Raw genomic sequence first — 19,654 nt, forward strand, 5'->3', positions numbered from 1 at the left:
GAAGAGCGTCACAGGAAATGAAAAACAAATGAACAGAGGGAAAACTATTTGAATGAGGGCAAATACCTTTGACAGCAGCTGTGATGTTATCTTTAGCGACAAAAACGTTTTGTCGTATTGTCCGCCTTTTGTGTTTGAGGTTCTTCAAGGAGGGACAGCTGGCCCGACCAGTGACCCCAGCAGAAATGGAAATAGCTCACACAGTAAAAAGGACAAAGACTAATCTGATTCCATCATAGCAGCACTCGTCTATTATTAATAATAAAGCTGAAAGCAGTGATAATGGACTCGTTTTCACGACAAATCCTGCAATTGATGAAACTTTGATGGCATGCTCTACCCACATTGGATAAGTCGAGGAAATATGTTTTCTAATTCGCCTGCCTCTTATAGGGGCTAATTTAAGCAAATTCCATGGTGGAAAGTTCCAAAGCATGAGCCCAAGAATTCACCTGAAATGCCTGCTACAAACCAAAATTGTCGACTTCCTGATTATTTCATGCACAGGTCATTAAGACTGTTTTGTTCGCCTAGTTATGATAGCCATGTCCATCCAATGTCATGTTATTTGGACAAAAACTGGTGGCAGGGGCTCAATTATTCCAACTTTTAAAGGGGTGCAACATCAATTTTGTGGGAGTGCTATGTTTAGAAAACAGGCATTTTCACCAGCTTTAGGGATTTTTGACCTCGTGGAGCTGAATTGAGTTTGGGGTTTACGGCGAGTCAAATTTCACCTCCATGATTCTCCCCACACGCAATGGCAACAAGTGAAAATATTCCAATTCATACATTAATTTCACATCGCCAATCTCTTTAGTATATGGTTCCAATTTGCTAGCAAATCGAGAAACTCCCTTGTACAAGGGAGCCTTTGAAAAATTAAAGTGATCCTAAAATGGCCACTCAAATCGAAATGGCTGACTTTGTGTACAGTTCCGAGCATGGCTCTTTATACTTTTTTGTGGGTCTACTTATGATCAGCACGCCTACCAAATATCATGATGTCAAGCAAAACTGGCTTCAGGGGCTGAATTTTCAATAAATTACAGAGTGCCCCCAACATTTGTCCTGACCTTGCAAAGTCAAGTCAAAATCATCAAACTTTGCGACCACTGTGTCGCGACACCACAAATGCTAAAAATTATCATGATACATTGAAATTTTGTAGGCATGTCTTACTGGAACTGGCTTCTGGGGATGCATTTAGCTAAAGAAACCAAATTGTGTGTGAGTGTGGTGGAGCTTTCTAAACGTCACTTTATTTCTGTCAAATGTAGTATCTAAAATTAAGGCTAAAATAATATCACTGCTTCACATTTCGAACCACACACAAATGACAATTGTTGACACATTAAGCCAAGCATGAACATTAACATCAGGTTGATCACAATGTGTGGGACGAAAACCGCTCGGCAATGAGTTATGAATGCAATTACAGGATGTAAAGTGGCATTAAAAAAAAAAAAAAAAAAAAAAAAAAACGTCTTACTCATCGGATTTATTCATGCCGATCGCCTAAGTGGAGGAGTTGGCCAACGTTTGTGCATCCAAGCATCTGTTCGCCTGCTAGAACAAGCACGTGGTGGACAGAGTTTTTTCACATGGGCTCATGGTTGATCAATCTCATTGTACTGACAACCTGCCACCATGCCCGCTCCTTGGTGTGAAAAACGTGACAAACGATATGAGTGGATATAAGGCGGTGTGTGTTTTATTTACATACGCACTTGCTGGGATATTAGTGTTGTTGAACTTAAAGGTAGAACCCCAAAACTATTTTACCCCTAAGGAAATAATAGATATTGAATTCATCGTTTTGCGGGCCAAACGATGTGACATCATAAAAGCTGTATTAAAATCAAATCTGACTGTCATTTGACTAGAAGCAAATTATGTGCAGACAACATGAAATGGCATTTGGGTCAAATCTATTTATACTTATATCCCTTATTCACAGAAATAGCTCAAAGAGCTTCACATGTCCACAGTTGACACACATTAACGACATACGCTGATCTTAACTGCCAGAAGGGAAAGGAAAAACTAAAAAAAAAAAAAAAAAAAAAAGCATGAGAAACCTTAAGAAGGGGCCGCAGATGGGAGGATCCCCCCTTCCAGGATGACCGCCATGTCATTGCTGAGTGGGCAATGACATGGCGACCTGTAAGGTGTGATTGGGTGGACCCCCCCTTGATCATAAACCGAATGGTGTTTAGTTATTGGACTTCTGTGCCCATCGCAGTTTGTCCATAAAAAAACCCATGTTCAACACTTGGGTTTCAAGCCACAGTTTGGTGTTCAAATCAGGGTTACTATTTCAAAGTAGGGGTTCAAACCAGGATTATTGGATCAAAAGGGGAGTTCCAGTGAAGATGGGGGCGAGTGTTTCAGTATTTCAAAGTAGGATTTCAAGTCAGATTAGAGGTTCAAGATAAGGTTCTCATTTTAAAGTTGGGGTTTCAAGTCAGGGCTATCTTTTCAAAGTTCAAGCAAGTATTATGGTTTAAAGAAAATGTGTTTCAAGCCTGGATTAAGGAAGACCTGAAGTCCAAATATTGATTACAATAATATCTTCAATGTGTCAGCACAAGTGTAAACATGGTATTGTCATAAACATTGCATTTATGGAAGATGAACTGAGCAGAAAAATGGCTGTTTTTCTCTATCTCAGAGGCCAGGCCGTTATGCCTTGACACGTGATGGCAACTGAACACGACATCACAGAGCCTAAGGGCTCCGCTTGCAAACGTCACATGGCAAAGCCCAGAAAACAGGTGAGGCGTGATGGTCTCTACCTGTCAACAATTACAAGAATACTAATGACAACTAGTATAAACAATCGAGATGACCAAACAAGGCAAAATGATGATTTAAACGACATCCATTCCTTACTTTTCCACTCCACCCTAATCAAAAGTAGTTCCATTCAGAGGCAGATGTGAATCTCCCTTAATAACGATGGCACCGTCGAGTTGAAGAGGAGCTTGATAATAAAAGTGTCAGTGTTCGTTTTGAAGACAAAACGTCTCTCTCTGCTCTCGTTGAAGCCGAGCACAGAAATTGCATTTGAATTAGATTCACCTTCAGCCTTGATTCCATCTTTTATGCGCGCCAAGCTGCAGCAATTAGACAAAGACGCCTTTTATTTGGACGACAGGCCCAGAGAAGTCGAGCCCAGTTCAGAATTCATTAAAGGGATGAACACGGGATATGTTTTCCCCCGTAGCCAAGTCTTTCCCTGCAGCATTATCAGTTACAACAGCATGACTTGCCCGGTGTGGGAGGTTGATTCGATCCAAAATGGTTGCTTGTTCATATATAGTACATATTTGCCTTGCCCGTGTGAATAGTATTTGTGCAGATGGCCAAGCAAGGAGAAACAACTGCAAAGCTCAAGTCATCAATATAGTTTTGTGCCAAAAAGGCCCAATTAAACAGGACCACATTCCATTCATTGTAAATATGGCCACAGTTCCTCATTTATTTGTTCACTATTTCTTTCCATGTCATTTGAGTACACATTCCTCAGTATCAAGAACACAAAGCACAGTCTCATGAACTCAGCACTTACAGTCTTCCCTAAAAATGTACAAAACATACTTTTTAAGAACACTCTTTGTACTCGGAATGGTTGTGTACTTGTGAACTTACCCACAACTGATGTATTTCCATAAAATGATGAAAAAGAAACATGCGAGTCCTCTCCTTATCCATTTTTAAATCCATTAGTATAGAAGCATCTTGGGATATTTTTCTGGCCAAGTCTTCACAAGGAACCAACTGATGCATTTAAGTTAGCAGACAAGAACAACATATGGGCACTCCCTATTTTGAAGCTAAACAGGATTTGGGTTGCAACTGATGACATTTCATGTAATCACAAGGGTGTGAGATGTGGACAAGAACTGAGAAACAGCTTGCAGTACAGAACACTTAACAAGATGGCGACTAAATACAGAGCCACGCCTGTTTGGCTGAGCAGATTGGCCAATGCTGATTGACATGAAAGGGGTGGGACAAGCCAAGGAGACCTCCCGACAGGTAATCAGATAAAAAAAAAAAAGTCTCCTGAAAGGGTGAGATGCAAAAGTATGGGCAAAGGAATTTTCTCTAACAAATGAACTGCCAGTATTAGTGCAATAAAGCATGTGTGTGTGTGTGTGTGTGTGTGTGTGTGTGTGTGTGTGTGTGTGTGTGTGTGTGTGTGTGTGTGTGTGTGTGTGTGTGTGTGTGTGTGTGTGTGCGTGTGTGTAATTTACCACACAGCAGGAGTCAGTGTCAAGAGGACTTCATTAAAAAGAACACATCCTGTCCTCCCACCCTATATGCCGCTGTCACAAAAGTGGGGGGCTGGGGTGGTCAAAACAGCGCCTCAGTTAATGGAATTAGAGCCATCTTCAAGAATATGCAATCAATCCATTTCCCTCCTCGTTACTCAAGCCCAGCTGAACAAATTGAACTTTGCCTTTGCGTGTGCATCGAACCCAGCTGGCTATAAAGGGGACATCCTTATGGTTATATAATATAAATCCTTTTGGTTGTAGGATTGTAGACGAGTGGAAAAAAAGTCAAATGGCGCCCATCTTTTCTTCCGGACAAAATCCATCCATCCACCGCTTTGACCTCACGGGGGTCACGGGCGTGCTTGAGCCTATCCCAGCTGTCATCGGGCAGTAGGCGGGGGACACCCTAAACCGGTTGCCAGCCAATCACAGGGCACACAGAGACAAACAACCATCCGCACTCGTACTCACACGGGTGTACACTTACGATAGTTGTTAAACCGGCTGCTGACTCACAGGTGCTTCATTCGAGTTGTTATATTTACTTTATATTTGCCATTTATTGATTTACACGTATTCAACCATCGATTGTTTTGTGACAACTACGTGCAGCACAATGCTGACAGAGGGGAAGGTGAAGTGGAGAGCTGGTTTGGCTGGTGTGACTACATAGCTGGAAGTTGTGGGCAGCGACGGCAGCGCCGCGGCAGGTAGTTAGCCACAGAACGACCAGATGGCAGGGACCAACATAGTGGAGAGAGCAGCAGAGCAAGCACACAGGGCAGTGGATCATGTAATCGTGGACAGGGCCAAGCGGGTGGTCAGTATGGGTGGCGAGCAGAGCGTGGTCAAGAACGCGCAAATGGTCAGGATGGGTGCGAGCAGAGCGTGGTCAAGAACGGGCAAGTGGTCAGGACAGGTGGCAATCAGGGCTTGATGGGTCAGTGCACCGGCAAGGTTGGCACCAGGAGTCAGACGGATAGAGCACAGTGAGCTTACGAGTGGCATCACAGACAGACTGACAAGGACAGTTGGGATCTCGGGGTTTAAATACCGGGATCTAATGAACAGGAATAGGTGCCGGTGGTTAACTCATTACGTGGGCGGGGCTATCAATGATTGACGTCAATTAGGAAAAATATCGGCTGGGTGGCAGGTGGCACAGGCATGTAACATATTTGAATTTAAATAATACAAAAACATTATGAAATTGAAATAAGGTATTTAACATATTTTAAATAAATCATTATGAAAGAAAAAGAAAATAAACAGACAATGATCCTGATATATGTCTTTCTGGAAACATTCAAATTTAGAGTCTTTGATGACCCAAATGTACTGAAATCCAGCATGTTATGTGCATCAATTTTCAATTGGAGTCACTCCTCAGTATTGAATATGAAAATTAGGAATTTATGAAATTGTTCAAGCAATCAGTATAGACACAGATATAAGATGGGTTCTTGCAAGTTAATTTATACCCAACTAAAAAGGTACTCTGTGACACTTTTCCTAGAGTACATTACTACTGGGAGTAAGGATTATGGTTTTAAATGATTGAGACATCTTGGCTCAGCTCCACTTTGGCCTGCACAGAACACACGTCGCCGCCGTGTTTTTGTGCGTATGCCCATTTATCAGCGTGTAAATAAACTGGTCTACGCTGCTCGTTAATTCATCATCTGAGGTGGGGCGACGCAGACAAATCTGAGCCAAAGATGATAATCCATTTTACAAGTCTGGCCGCTTGTAACATTCACTATTTACGCTGGAAGATAATTTAATGACCCGGCAGGCGACTCCCAGGTCATTTCCAGATCCACAGCGAATCCTGCGATTCATATTTGCCGCAACCCTAGTTCCCCTCGTTTGTCAAGTGACTGCACAGATTAAGAAAGCTGGTGTGGATATTGATTTGCACTGGGCTTGCGGGGTCTATGTGCGCATAAAATATTAATACAGTGTTGTCTCGGTTTCACTTACGGCTCTGGAATAAGCAATGTCGTCAAGGGTGGCTCGGGCATTTTTCTTTCTCTTCTTCATTTTGAGACTCTGCTTTGAAAGCAGACTTTCAACTAGAGCTTGTATAATACAATATATGAGCAGAATTGATTTGCGGAATGTGAGGTGGCTTTGTCAATTCATACTGAGGAAAGGGTAAAAAAAAGGAGAATGCTAAGGGTTCTCTTTTGGTCTCTTGCAAAACGATTCTGTAGCCGAGCTTCTTGTGACATCTTCATGTGCTCCTGACAAGGTGGATTAAAACAAAACAAATCCTCTGCAGCATGGGATTTAGCCTACACCGGTGCAAATTGGCACTTCTTTGCAAGTCAGTAATACCTTTAATACCGCCACTTAAACAAATGCTTGTGTTAACCCGTTATCTGCTCTGTACGCAGGTGCTTCAAACTGACCCCACTAAGCCAATCCGTAGAGGTATATACGTTAGTCATGCCTTTTCTATACTGATTGTCCCGTTGAGGGTCATAGGCAAGTTGGAGTTGTTACAGCTGACAAACAACCAAACACGAGTGAAAAGGTAGAGGCTTTAAGGATGCACATGTTTATAAAATGTTAAGACAGTTTATAGTGCTCAGACACAAAATTTGACAATTTATAGTCTTCAGTGACATTAAAATATAGTCACATTCATATATCCTGTATATTTTTCTTATTTTTATAATTGATTAACCAATGTTAACCCTTGAATATGTCTTGCTGTCTTATATGATTTAATGATTTTACTATTTCCTTAACTATTAATAGAAAATACAAATGGAGTGTAAACTTCTACGGAACTTTTTATTAAATAATTGCTAGTAAATGTCGAAAACCGTAAAGTACCGTATTTTCTGGACTATAAGTTGCTCCGGAGTATTAGTCCCACCAGCCATAAAATGCATAATAAAGAAGAAGAAAAAAACATATATAAGTCGCATCGATGAGCAGAAACAAGGACTAACATAACATAACTAATGTGTGAACTTGTGTGTCCACCCCTACCCCCCCAAAAAAGCCGATCAGGCTTTCTTTAAAATAATCTGATACAGCTTGCATACGACCTTTTTTTAAAGGTACTAGTGGGACAACGATGCCTCTTGCCACCACCACCACCACCTGGTTTATCGTCGCTGAATGCAGATGTCAGTCAGGCAGTGGGCTCGTTTCCCCCTTGTGTGTTCATGCCGCATCCTTGAAAAAGCAGCTTTGCGTGAGTGGCATCAAAATGCAATATGCCTTAACGCTCATCTCATGTCAACACGACTTACAAAGCTGATTATGTATGTCTTCCTGCTCTTGTCACGGCGGACCTTAGAGCGGCCATATTGTCCTCCGTTACAATGTAGGCGGCACATGTGAGATTCAGAGAGAGTAAAGGAGGAGTTGGGGTGCGGCTTTACCAGAGTTGTATCACCGCTACGGATGTTCTTATTATGATTTGTTTCCTGACCATTTGATAGGATGAGCCAGCAATAACAGAGGTCGAGAATTCATCACGGGATCCGCTGCCATCGTCCGGCTCCCGTTTCAAATCGGGGACGTTCATCACATCAAAGCGCGTCTCTGCAGTGAAGAACGAACAAACACAGGAAGCAGACAATCATACGCACATCCGATGAGAGGGGCTTAACTCTAAAAAGGTCTCTAAATGAACGGAAGGCACATTTGACAGCCGTCATTTCACAACTTTGATCGTGCAAACCTTTTGATGGCAGACTTACTTTCAACATGTTTTTTGTTTTTTTTTGTTCCAAGTATGAAATCAAGAATAACCAGGGCAGTACTGAGGTATTTGGAAAGACATGTCCAGATTAACCTCATGGTAAGTGCCGGTGTGAAATCTGTGACACCCTAAGAACCGACGCCCATGGTGGTGCGCATTTGGAAGTTTGTCAGCTAAAGAGAAGGACACGACAACGGCATGAATCAGGTTTCCCCTTTTAGAAATTCTGACCACTGATCTGGTCAAGATCCAAGATCTGGGAGAAAGACCATCTGAGAATATTTTTCATTTATTGCATTTGAATATCAAATCGGACACTCCCATCGGAAAACAGTCGTCACAATTTACGGTGGGGAATCCTTCACTGAAAAAAATTAAACATGTTGAACATATATATTATCTGATGCGCTTTAGATTTTTTTTTCACTGATTGAAAGTGCTTTAGTGTCATCATTGAAAATGCATCTAAGAAATTGTGTCACATTAACTGGTTATATATTAACTGGAAAAGGTGCCCTTGCACCTTTGTTTCAGTTTGTTTGGACTTTGACAGCATAGGTATGGTTAAAACTTCAAATCCATCCTCCTATGGAAGATCAAACAACTCTTGATTGTCAAACCTCGAAACTAAACACGTGTCGTTTTCCCTGCTATTTTAACACAGCATGTAAAGTGCTTATAGTGCATCTCAGTGTTGATATCCCTTGATGAGGTGAGACTCACTATACATATGTTTCAGATGCTAACGATGGCGACTAAAACAAATTGGGTCTCTGGATCTGACCCCATCAGTGCAGCCTGTTTTTAATGAGACCTGCTGGGGCTGAGGTCTATATGATGACACTGGAGGAGAGATCACAGATTTCATATGCAAACAAAGGCCAAGGTCAGCGGGAGACCTCCGCACTAATGTATCACAAGATAACGGCATTTCCTTGTTAATAATACACCAGTGAAGAACAACCAAGTCCAGCCGACAATTAAGGTTGACATTGGGTTGGCGACGTGCCACATCTTCATCTGCACAAATTGCCACTAATGCACAGTGAGAATCTGAGATACACTAACTTGTTTTGCTAAATTATACTCAAATCTATTGGGCTGGATTATCACTATGTGCCTCAAGTATCATTGCTTCATTTCTTTGTCATTTAGCCACAAGATTGACCTTTTTGACCAGTATTACAAACTGGACTCTTTAAGCATGCTGAGGACATTTTACCACTTTGAATGGCCATCCATCCATATTCTGTACTGCTTAGGCCCAGGGATCCCAAGTGACATTTAAGGAGAGAATTGGAGTACACTCTATACAGTGTACACAGTATACAGTGTACATTCACGGTCACATTCACACCTATGGGAAAATTCTCGAGTTAAACGAAGAAGCCGACTGACTTTGGCGGAAAGATACAAGGTACACCCTGGTCAGTTCAAGGGCAATCACAAGGCACATAGCGACAAAACAATTGACACCTATTGATAATGTAAATGTCTTACCTCCCATTTTCTTTAACGCTTGCATGTTTTGGAGTTTGTGTGTAACTATAATGTACTGACTGTGAAGCAGATTGGCTATCCTACTTTGAAGACCAATCAAGAATTTCAAACTGAATTCAACAGCTAACTTTGCTTTGAACCAAATTTTACTTGTCACTCTCTGTCTAACCAGTGTAGCTTAATAAGCTCCAAGCTGATCATTCAATATCAACAAGTCTTAAATCCTGAAAGACGCCCCCACCCTTCTTCTCCTTCCCACACACACAAACTTGTTTTAAGAAGCAGTCAAAGAGCCACGTGGCAGGATCAGGCAGGGCGGGAGATGAGTGCTAAAGACGTGGCAAATGCCTGTAAAACCCTTTCAAAATGTATTATTCAATCACCGTGGCAGGATCTGGGAGTTGCAAAGCATCACTGTCACATGTCGGCTTAAATTACGTGGAAACGGCACACAAACACACAAGCTTGCAGTCGCCCTGTCATTGTGTATCACCGGTTTGCTATTTACATTTTTGTCAGGAATGGTGCTGAAATAAGTCTTATTGCACTAACTAAGCGCACAATCCCCGGATGACTTTTCCCAGTGTTCTTTTTTCAAGGAAGCCAGTGACCTTTGTGTGGGGCATCTTTACGTGTTCCACACCCTCATTGCTCCCACCCAAAGGTCACAGTCTTTGGCAGGGTGGCACAAATCATGGAATACTTGTAGTGACCAAACAAAACATATACACTTTTAATTACAGGAGGATTTTGAAGAGCTACATTTGTCAATATTTCTGCCATGAATATCAGCTATATGCACTACTATGCTAGCCCAAGTCTCTCATTCCTTGAAAAATAATTCTCATACTAAATCATTATTAAGCCATACCACCAATGTGAGCAGGAATGATTGCCTGCCTATAAGTGCTCTGGGACTTGCTGGCGACAAGTTGAAGGTGTACTTTGCCTCTTGTTCAAAGTCAGTTTGGTTTGATTTCAGCCCACCTGTATCCCTAATGAGAATTAGAGGTACAGAAGATGGATTTAACGTCAGTGGAAGACATGTGATGGGTTCATCACCAAATAGAAAGCTCATTTAACATATTATGCCTATGTACCAAACATGTATCTCTGTTTCTGACATTTTTACCATTATATGCTTTGCGTGTGAGGTTCAGTGGAGCCCGAAAGATAAAAAAAAAAAAAAACACTGTAGTTATTTCCATTTTATGTTTGCTTGTAGTGGGATCAGACAATAAAGGAGATGAGTGTGACAATGTAATGAGTGCCATAAACGACTACGTCGAAGCAGGATCCATTTCATTTTGGTTGAATTAAAACTACTACTGCGATTAAATTCCCAAGTAATCTATTTCTTCTACAGCGTCTGGATATTGTCTTTTTTAAATTCTTGTGTTTACTAATCAAAACATCCCGAGTATGACGGCTATAAAACAGAACAGTCATGATGTGTTAAGACTCTTATGGATAATTGCACTACTCGGCTCACACAGCGGTTAGCAGGTCGTCCCTGCTGCCATGCCGCACCTTGAGTGTGACAGCTTGTGCGCAAAAAGTGCAGCCTGCAGCCTTTCCTCATTAATTCAATTGAGGTGGGTCATCCAGGAAATGTATAAAAAAAAAAAAAAAAAAAAAAAGAACAACGTCATATAGAATTTCACTGACAGTATTATGATCATTACAAAGTATTATGAGGATTCACTAGGTACGGAGGGGTCCGTGTAGTACATTCCGCAGGACTCGCCGCAATATTGGTGATATTTCAAATGTCACTCACACTACATGGTAGAGTGTAAAATCCTGCAGGCTGCACAATGTTTACATTCTATGGGAAAAAAATTAAAGCATGTCAAATGTCAATACTATAAGCAGAAGATGACATTGCAGAATGCATTTTTTGCAGTGTAATGGCAAAATGATTAAAATCTATCATTCTAATGGCAGCCAATAAACCATGAAGGTGTCTAGAAATAAGTATTCAGAACTACATAAAACATACTTAGCCAGTCAAATCAATTTTGTGGCAAATCTTCGGTTGGATGGACGTTTTGTTTTGTCCTAATGTTTCAATTCCAAATAGACACCAATCAGGGTGAAATCAAAGTGACACCCCATTTTAAAAACATTATCAGTGATACTAGACTATATATTTTTTGTTACTGAGTGGTGTTAATGCATCACAGACATTCTGTTTTTAACACTGAACTTTAACACTGTCACTGAATTTTTAACCGGTCGATTTGTGTATACATTATTTTCAGGAGTTTTTTTTTTTTTTTTTATGTAACATTTCTGAACTCACTTAACAGTGCCTTTGATATTAACAAACAGTAACACATTCTGTTATTTTCAAATATATATATTTTTTGATGATGTTTCAGTTTGACCCTGAAGTGGATAATGTATTTTTTCCCCATTATTTCCGATTGGAATATATTTTAAATTTGAAAAAATTGGAGGTCAAAGCGTGTTCCATAAAATTTTTTGTTTGACCTCAGGTTATGCACCCGTCTCGGTGCTTATCAGCACTGAGCTGCAAATTCCTTGGGGGTTTTGTTCTTTTGTTCAGCGATAGGCCCATGGACATCTGACACAAGGGGGACAAGATTGCGGCAGTCAAGGCAACTGATTTTGGAGCTTTGAAGAAGCAATTATTTGGCTATTTGAAAATGAAGAGTCCGAGTAATGATAAGTAGTCATGTGGTTGACCTAAATTAAAATAATAACTGAAGCTGCAAAAAGAGATCAACTGACCCTTAGATGGTTATTATTTTGGGATTTCTTTTGCCCTAAATAGCTGCTTCAAACCAATATAGTATACTGTCTGTAGAATTGTGTGCATGTTTTTTGTTGTTGTTGTTGTTTTTTGGAATGCAACATGATGTGTCTACCAAATTTCATAAACAATCAGATAAGTGAAATTGGTGTTAAAGCATTTTTTTTTACAGTCAAATTGACATAAAAATAGCTGTTTTAAACCAAGACAAGCAATTTCTTATTCAATTGATGCATGGATCTGTCAGAGGTTTGTAATTTAATAAACTTAATACAGGATGTGACTAAGCATGTTCTGGAGAAATATATATATATATATATATATATATATATATATATATATATATATATATATATATATATATATATATATATATATACATATATATATATTAGCGCTCGGCTCACACTTAAAATCCCAAGCTGTTATTTATATTGGGGAACATAAACAAATTCTGAATGAATTCTTATCTTTTGTACCAACCCCCCCAAAAAACACTTCAACGTCTAACAGATGAAAAATCCAATTTGATTAAAATTGTGAATAGAGTGCACTTTTAATGCACTCTAAGACAGCTGGGATAGTCTGCAGCAACCCCGCACCCTTGTGATGATGAGAGGGTTTGAAAATGAACCAATGCATTACTTAATGAATGAATGAATGCATGAATGCACGAATGAATATATGTACGTCACGCGGTAGGTCATATCATATATGTACAATATTAATCTAAAATACAGCTAAAAAATACAGCGGGAGGCAGCCACTGGCATTTGCCAGCTGTTTTAACTCCTATAAACGTCCAAATATTTTGCATTTTAGTTTAAAGTGGCTTAATTTAACCAGGATGCCACTCTGCATTATGGCCAAAATTAGATTATTATGTTATTGTGGCTATCGGTGTCATACAAAAGAAATCCTCGACACTGGTGGGGATCAGCAGAATCTTGAAGCTAAACTAACTAGCTGAGGACAAGTTCTCGTTGAGGAAAACGCCTGTAATATTTAGCCATGCGTGATGGTGCGAGAACAAGGCTAACGAGAGGGGTGACACACTGACGAGATGGGCTTCATTAACCGAAGAGCCGAACAGTTAACTGGCTAACTAACTATTCACGGACACACACATCCATTTTCGGGTGAAAGATCCCACTTCTGTTGCCACCACTCGATGCATGTGCACTCCCAAATAGCTACATCACACATATTGAGCTCGCCATTAAAGGGACAGTGCATGTGACAGTATTACAAGATTAATTCTTATGCAAGTGCAAAAATTAGGATTCAATACTCCCTTTTCCACGCTCACTCGAATCCCCCATTCAAATCACCACTGATTTGTGCTACAGCCTTAAACAATATATTTATGTATATTTATACTGCTGGTAAAAAATTATATACTACAAATTTTCATCAAGTCCCCGGGCATGGTGAGGCTACTCCCAAAAGGGAGATGAATCCGCCTGAAGAACGGTTGTAGTATTTGTGTCTTTTGTGGCTGAGAGGTATGGAGGCAGAAGTGCAGTAAGACTGTAGGAGTAAACTGCAGTCTTTGGCTACGCCAACTCGACTCCCACTCAACACAGCGAGCAGCACCGCCGCCTGTGCTGCAAAGTCCTTGTAAGCAGAATTACTTGCAGACAAGTGGGGCAGAGATTTGCCGCTGTGCACAATGGATGAAATACTCAGCAGGGGGAGTAGGTGTAGGACAGGGAGTGAGTGAGTTGGATGTTTCTTGAGAACAACAAATCATGAATTATAAGGGGAACACAGAATGCCTTTTTTGGAGCGATGATATCCTTTAACAGTTCTTGAGATGCAGTTTTGCACATGTTCGTATAGTCACAACACAAAACAAATGCGTGTTGCTCAAGTGAAAATTCATCACTTGTCTCATTTAATTTCTTTATCTGGTGTGTTTCCAACACTTTTAGCTGACATACAAAAATAGGCACAATAAAATTCACAGAATGAGCAAGTTGATGAAGTAAGGTTGATGAAAAGAGGTGTGAAATTTTTTATGTCTCGAACAAAAAAAATGTACACGTCTCATTTAATTTTCCTTCTGGTGTATTCCAGCACTCGTTCTTCAAGATGTGAAAAGATGCCCTAACGAAATTTGATGGAGCTGAATACTATTTACCGGTAAAGAATGAGCTTGGCTCCAAGCTGTTAAATGTTGATTTGACAGTGCTTTACTTCTTTTTACAGTTATGTGACCTCTAAAATGTTGACTGACTAAATGTGACACGGCACCTTTGCACCAAAATCCATTGAAGTTAAGTTTTATTGCTTTTACTAGTGTTGGTCATCAAGCTTATGGTGGTGAGTATTTACTGTATATTAGGCTCTTAGTCTTTTAATACTCTAATCAATTGACAATTAAATGACAAAGGTATCATGCAATGTGATTCATTATGCTTTCTGGAATGGAGCACTGGAGTAGCCACAGTTCATTCAATGACCGTTAAAGGAAAGAAAGAAAATAACAAGCTGCTTGAGTCAAACTGTAATATCATTTGTGTAGCGTTGGGAGGACAACTCAACCTTGATCGTGTTTAAAAAAAAAGAAGAGAAATCATGAAAATCAACTTCCTCCATGTCCAGTGGCGTTCTTGCCATTAGAGACTCTCAGGTTATCACACAAACAGTCAAAGGATAACACAGTGTGGTTGACTGACTAAGTATTCATTGTGCTTGCAGAGCATCCCGCCTACGTTTAATTTAAGTGAGCCTTGATTGACTGGAACAGCCAAAGTAAATTCACAGACCTTTTGAAGAATTCACAAGTCAAACTAATCTCATTTGTGCAGAGCAACTAGTTTCCCTCCTGATCACGCTTCATAAAAACCAAAATACTACATACCCTGCAACCCTGAAATACAACGACTTGTGTGGCTGCAAAAAAAGGGGACTCTAAATTGTCGGCGTAAACATTTCAGTTTCAGTGCTGAGATTGACAGTCAGTCTGTCTTGGCCGTAGTCCTCGTAGCCTATATTAAGACAAAGACAGACTCCATCTCCAGTAGTTTTGAAGGCTCTCCTTGATTTTGAGGTCAGAAAACCATGGCAGAAAGAGTTTGGAATGAGAACAGCTGTGAGAAAGCGGAGATTTTATAACAAAGAGACGCATGCAGCGGGGGAGTGAGGTTGCACGGCGGGGGAGTTCCGCTGTTTAATGTAGAGAAGATTGAAGATGACTGGCAGCTGGCGGCCCAACACCTGTGTACTTCAACCCACTCCTGCCATCCAAATGGTGACTGACAGGCAAAGGGAAGATGAGGAGAAGCTCATCCCTAAGAGGGATTTTAAGGGAACTGTTTCCATCCCACTTGTCTGCACCCTTTGTTCCCTAAAAACATCACAAATTGATTTCTTATCAACAATAGATTTGAGATTTGATGAATTTGTTCAGACTGTTACTGTCGCAACAGTCTGCATTGTTGGTTTACTAGAACTATGGATGCTGCACTTTCCTAAAAAGACAATATTACTACCATTTGTGTTGCTCTTGTCTGCATTGCTCATTTCCTAAAAAGAAGACAAACAATTGCTCTTGCACTTTCCTCCATCAAACATAAACGTAATTATATATATAATCAACTATGTATTCAGTACAGAGTCTTGGAACTGAGAGAGAAAACTGATGATGTTGTGCTCAAGGTTCCAGTAGCAGCAGTCCTTTTTGCATGCTTACAGTGCTTTAATGCACAGCATGACCTTCACGACACTCACGACTAGCTTTCCAGTTGTAGCAATGAGCAATGAGCAGGTGACCTCACAATCTTGCCACTGCAGATCTCTTCTTTTCAAAATGTCACTTTTCACACATCAGCGAACAATGTCCGGATTCCCCCATCCCATCAACTCCCGACTAACTCGCTCAGACATGGTCAAATATCTGCAGTCCTCCTCGGTGTCACAACTGAATGACAAATGAGGTCCAGCATACAATAATACTTCCTGATGTTTAAAGATCAACTTCATAATAACTATAAGATCAGCACACTTTTATGAGTCAGTGGCCAAGGCAGAGGGTACTTATGCAATGACACAAATCATCTGCACATGAACATGTTTTAGTCCATCACTCAGTTTGGGACAAATCATATGAACGAAGTGGATTATTTTTTTTTTTGTTCTTCACACAAGAGATTTACTGAAGGTGACTAATGGGAAATAATACAGTCGAGATGACGTCAGGAAATATGCTCAAATATCAGACGTGTGCAGGGAAAATAAAATTCACTTTGACCAGTGGTTCTTAACCTGGGTTCGATATAACCCCAGGGGTTTGGTGAGTCGGCTTCAGGGGTTCGGCAGAGCTGGTATGTCATTGCCCCGCCCCTGCCCCGCTCCGCCGTCCGCGGATGGCGGAACACACCGGTAGCACCCCCGTCAGCGGATGGCCGAACACATCGGTGACCCCCCCCCCCCAAGAGGGGTTTGGTGAATGCACATATGAACCTGATGGGGTTCGGTACCTCCAAAAAGGTTAAGAACCACTCCTCTAAAGACAAAAGGTACAACATGGGATCAAAAATATCTCGGGTCACAAGCAAAGTACTGTGCATCTGCTCTTTCTCAAACACACGAAGCAAAAAGAATTTAATTGTCCAAAAATGACTTCTTTTAATCATTTTCAATTAAATCACGATTTGCTTGAGGCACCGAGTTTATAATCGGCACATGGCACAAAGGCATTAAAAGCAATAGTCATTGGAAAGGCACCATTAAAACTGTCTTTCCTGCCTTGCTGAAAAACATTTACACTTGCCGGTTTTTATGCCACAGTGTTTTAACAGAGTTATGAGAGTTTGGGGTTTTGTGGTGAATCATTGAACTGCCATTCTCCGCCATCATGTAATGCTGATAACTAAAATGCTTCACAAAATGGCTTTCTCTTTTGTATACATGATTTAGGTTTGGTTGAAATAACATCAAATCTTGTGGAGTTCTTCTTGGGTAAAAATAAAATAAAATTATCTACAATGGCCACAAATATTTAACTGTGTCTTTCTGGGCATGGGTGTTTGAGGCTTTTATGCTTGTTTATTTCATAATAGACATCCCTACCAAATTACATGTTGCCAAGGCTAACTGGCCTTAGGGGTGAGTTTATAAATGGAAATTAACCCACTGAGTCCAAAATTGCCACTTCAAAAAAAATTCTTCCTGTTTTTTTTTTTTTTTTTTTTTTTAATACGACTTCTTTTCTTTTGTGAATTTACTCATGATTACTTGATGACTTCAAGGGGTCAAATTTCAAAATCTATCCATATGAGTGCCCGGTAATAGTTACTTTGAACTACAATGGCAGACTCCCTGTATATTTCCACAAAAATCTTCTCGAGACGTTTTTGTGACTCCACTCATGATGAACATGCTCTCCAAATGTCATGTTACTGTGACTGAAGTGAAATGGATTGACCTTGTGGAGTCGACTTATTCATTTCATTTTCAATGACAAGCCATCATACTTTGCCCATGTGTCTCATCTAATGGTTCATATTTAGTGGCAATCAGACAAAATCACTTGTACAAACTCTCTATGCCGTACCGTGTTGCAATCTGTATGATAGTGCAAAGTCAAACTCTATCCCTTGATTAATCTGATTGAAGCAGCATGACTTGACACGTCGGCACATCGAAAGGCCAATCAGTTTGAGTGCTCTGATCATGTCAGTCAGTAGAGCTACTCAACAGTTAAAAAAGCGACAACCAGCAGAATCATCCCCTGAAACCAACGAGCCATCAATTCACTGCCATCTGAAAACATCATTGTTTGTGAGGCAGAGCAGTTGGAATTTGTAAATCACTCCTTTAGTGTGTGTGTGTGTGTGTGTGTGTGTGTGTGTGTGTGTGTGTGTGTGTGTTTGTGCGTGTGTGTGTCTGTGTGTGTTGTCAGGGGTGGTGGTAAGTAATACATATTTCGAGCTACTAATCCCAGGCAGAATGAAAACAAATCTCTGATACTGGCAAGAGCTTTTTCATTTTAAGGCGCTAGATTATGATGTACCACTTCAGGAAGCTTTCGTGTGCTGAGTAGTCACTAGACAAATAGCGATGGTTTTAGCGGTTTTATTCTGCATGTTGCCAAAAATGAAGAGTGATCACACATTCTTGATTTTTGTCACGCAGGCTCAACATTTAAAAGCCTCCCTTTTGATGAAGAACACATTTGGCAGATGTTTAACTCATCTCGTATTTTGTAAATATATGTCTGATCAGGCATTTTTTCATTTAGGCCTGACGGTATCATCTACATTTTTCTGCCAGCAGGATGCGATATGAATCTCTTCAGGATGGGGTGTTTATGATACACAAAAAGTTAATTCAAGCTCAGAACTTGCGGGTAGAGTTTTGTGTTTCAAAAGTAGCCAGTAGACTTCACTGCACTATTCTCAAATGATCCCTGGGAACTCAAATTGTGTATGTAATGTCACCCATCACATGGTTTGAAATCGGATGCTTCAAACCATCACACATAATCTCTAAAATGAAATTATCTCGGTTGCCTCAAGATTTAGATTCAGATTTATTGTCATGACAACAAGTGGGCCTCAGGGCCAAAGGTAGTTGTATTTCACCAGTTGATGGTACAAGCTGTTTTTGAGACTAATTGGTCTAGACTTTAGTGTCCTTTGGGGTTCTCTCAAGGGAAGCAGGGAAAAAAGTGAGTGGCCGTGTTCCGTCATGATTCCACTGGCTTTCCACAGTAGGCTTCCAGTGTAGGTGTCTCTTAGGATGGCGTACATCCAGTCACCCACTCTATTTGCAGCACCTGCTTGAGGTCCTTTTTTTCTCTCACAGTACAGCTACTAAAGCAGGTTGTGCAATAGTAGTCAGGAGGCTCTCACGAGTGACTCTACAAAGGTTTATCAACAGGTGTTGGGGGGGGGGGTTCTTGGCATAGTTTCTTGAATAAATACAAACATTTCTTCACCTGGTAGGAGATGTTTGTGGACCAGGTGAGGTCTTGTGAGATGTGGACACATAGGGACTGGAAGCTTTCCATACTTTTTATCTCCTCTCCATTGATACTGAGGGTTGTGAGCTCGGTGCTGCTGAATTTTCAGAAGTTCATAATGATCTCCTTTATCTTTGCTGTAGTCAGGTCCAGGTTGTTGATTTGACATCATTAACCTTCTCCTTGTCGGCTGACTCATCCTTTTCCCTGATCATGCCAACAAGGTTGCTGTTTTCAATAAATGTTTTGATGGTTTTGATAGGGTGAATGGGAAAGTAGTCATGTGTGATGGGGAAGGGGCGGAAGGGACTGAGCAAACTTAATTGCTTTGTCTCCAGTGTTCAGAATGAGAATGAAGGAGGTGTTGTTTCCAACCCTGACAGTCCAAGGGCTGT

General features: G+C 40.6%; 1 protein-coding gene across 7 annotated transcripts in view; it reads right to left on the reverse strand.

Moving 5' to 3' along the window:
• The window catches only part of LOC148404287 (leucine-rich repeat and immunoglobulin-like domain-containing nogo receptor-interacting protein 2), a 300,384-nt gene that overhangs the window by 179,901 nt on the left and 100,829 nt on the right, over positions 1 to 19,654 (reverse strand). For 3 of the 7 annotated variants that reach the window (XM_088384345.1, XM_088384354.1, XM_088384326.1), the window contains exon 1: positions 3,655 to 3,944. The exons of 1 other annotated variant lie outside the window; for it this stretch is intronic. The gene's annotated coding sequence lies outside the window, so the exon portion shown is untranslated. Of the gene's footprint in view, positions 1 to 66; positions 162 to 3,654; positions 3,945 to 4,262; positions 4,613 to 19,654 lie in introns of those variants that run through there. 3 more of the 7 variants (XM_088384377.1, XM_088384362.1, XM_088384336.1) reach the window with 3 other exon arrangements.

The sequence above is a fragment of the Syngnathus floridae genome, chromosome 1 (assembly GCF_059516105.1).
Source record: "Syngnathus floridae isolate MCC-2025c chromosome 1, RoL_Sflo_1.0, whole genome shotgun sequence".
Taxonomy (NCBI): Eukaryota; Metazoa; Chordata; class Actinopteri; order Syngnathiformes; family Syngnathidae; genus Syngnathus; species Syngnathus floridae.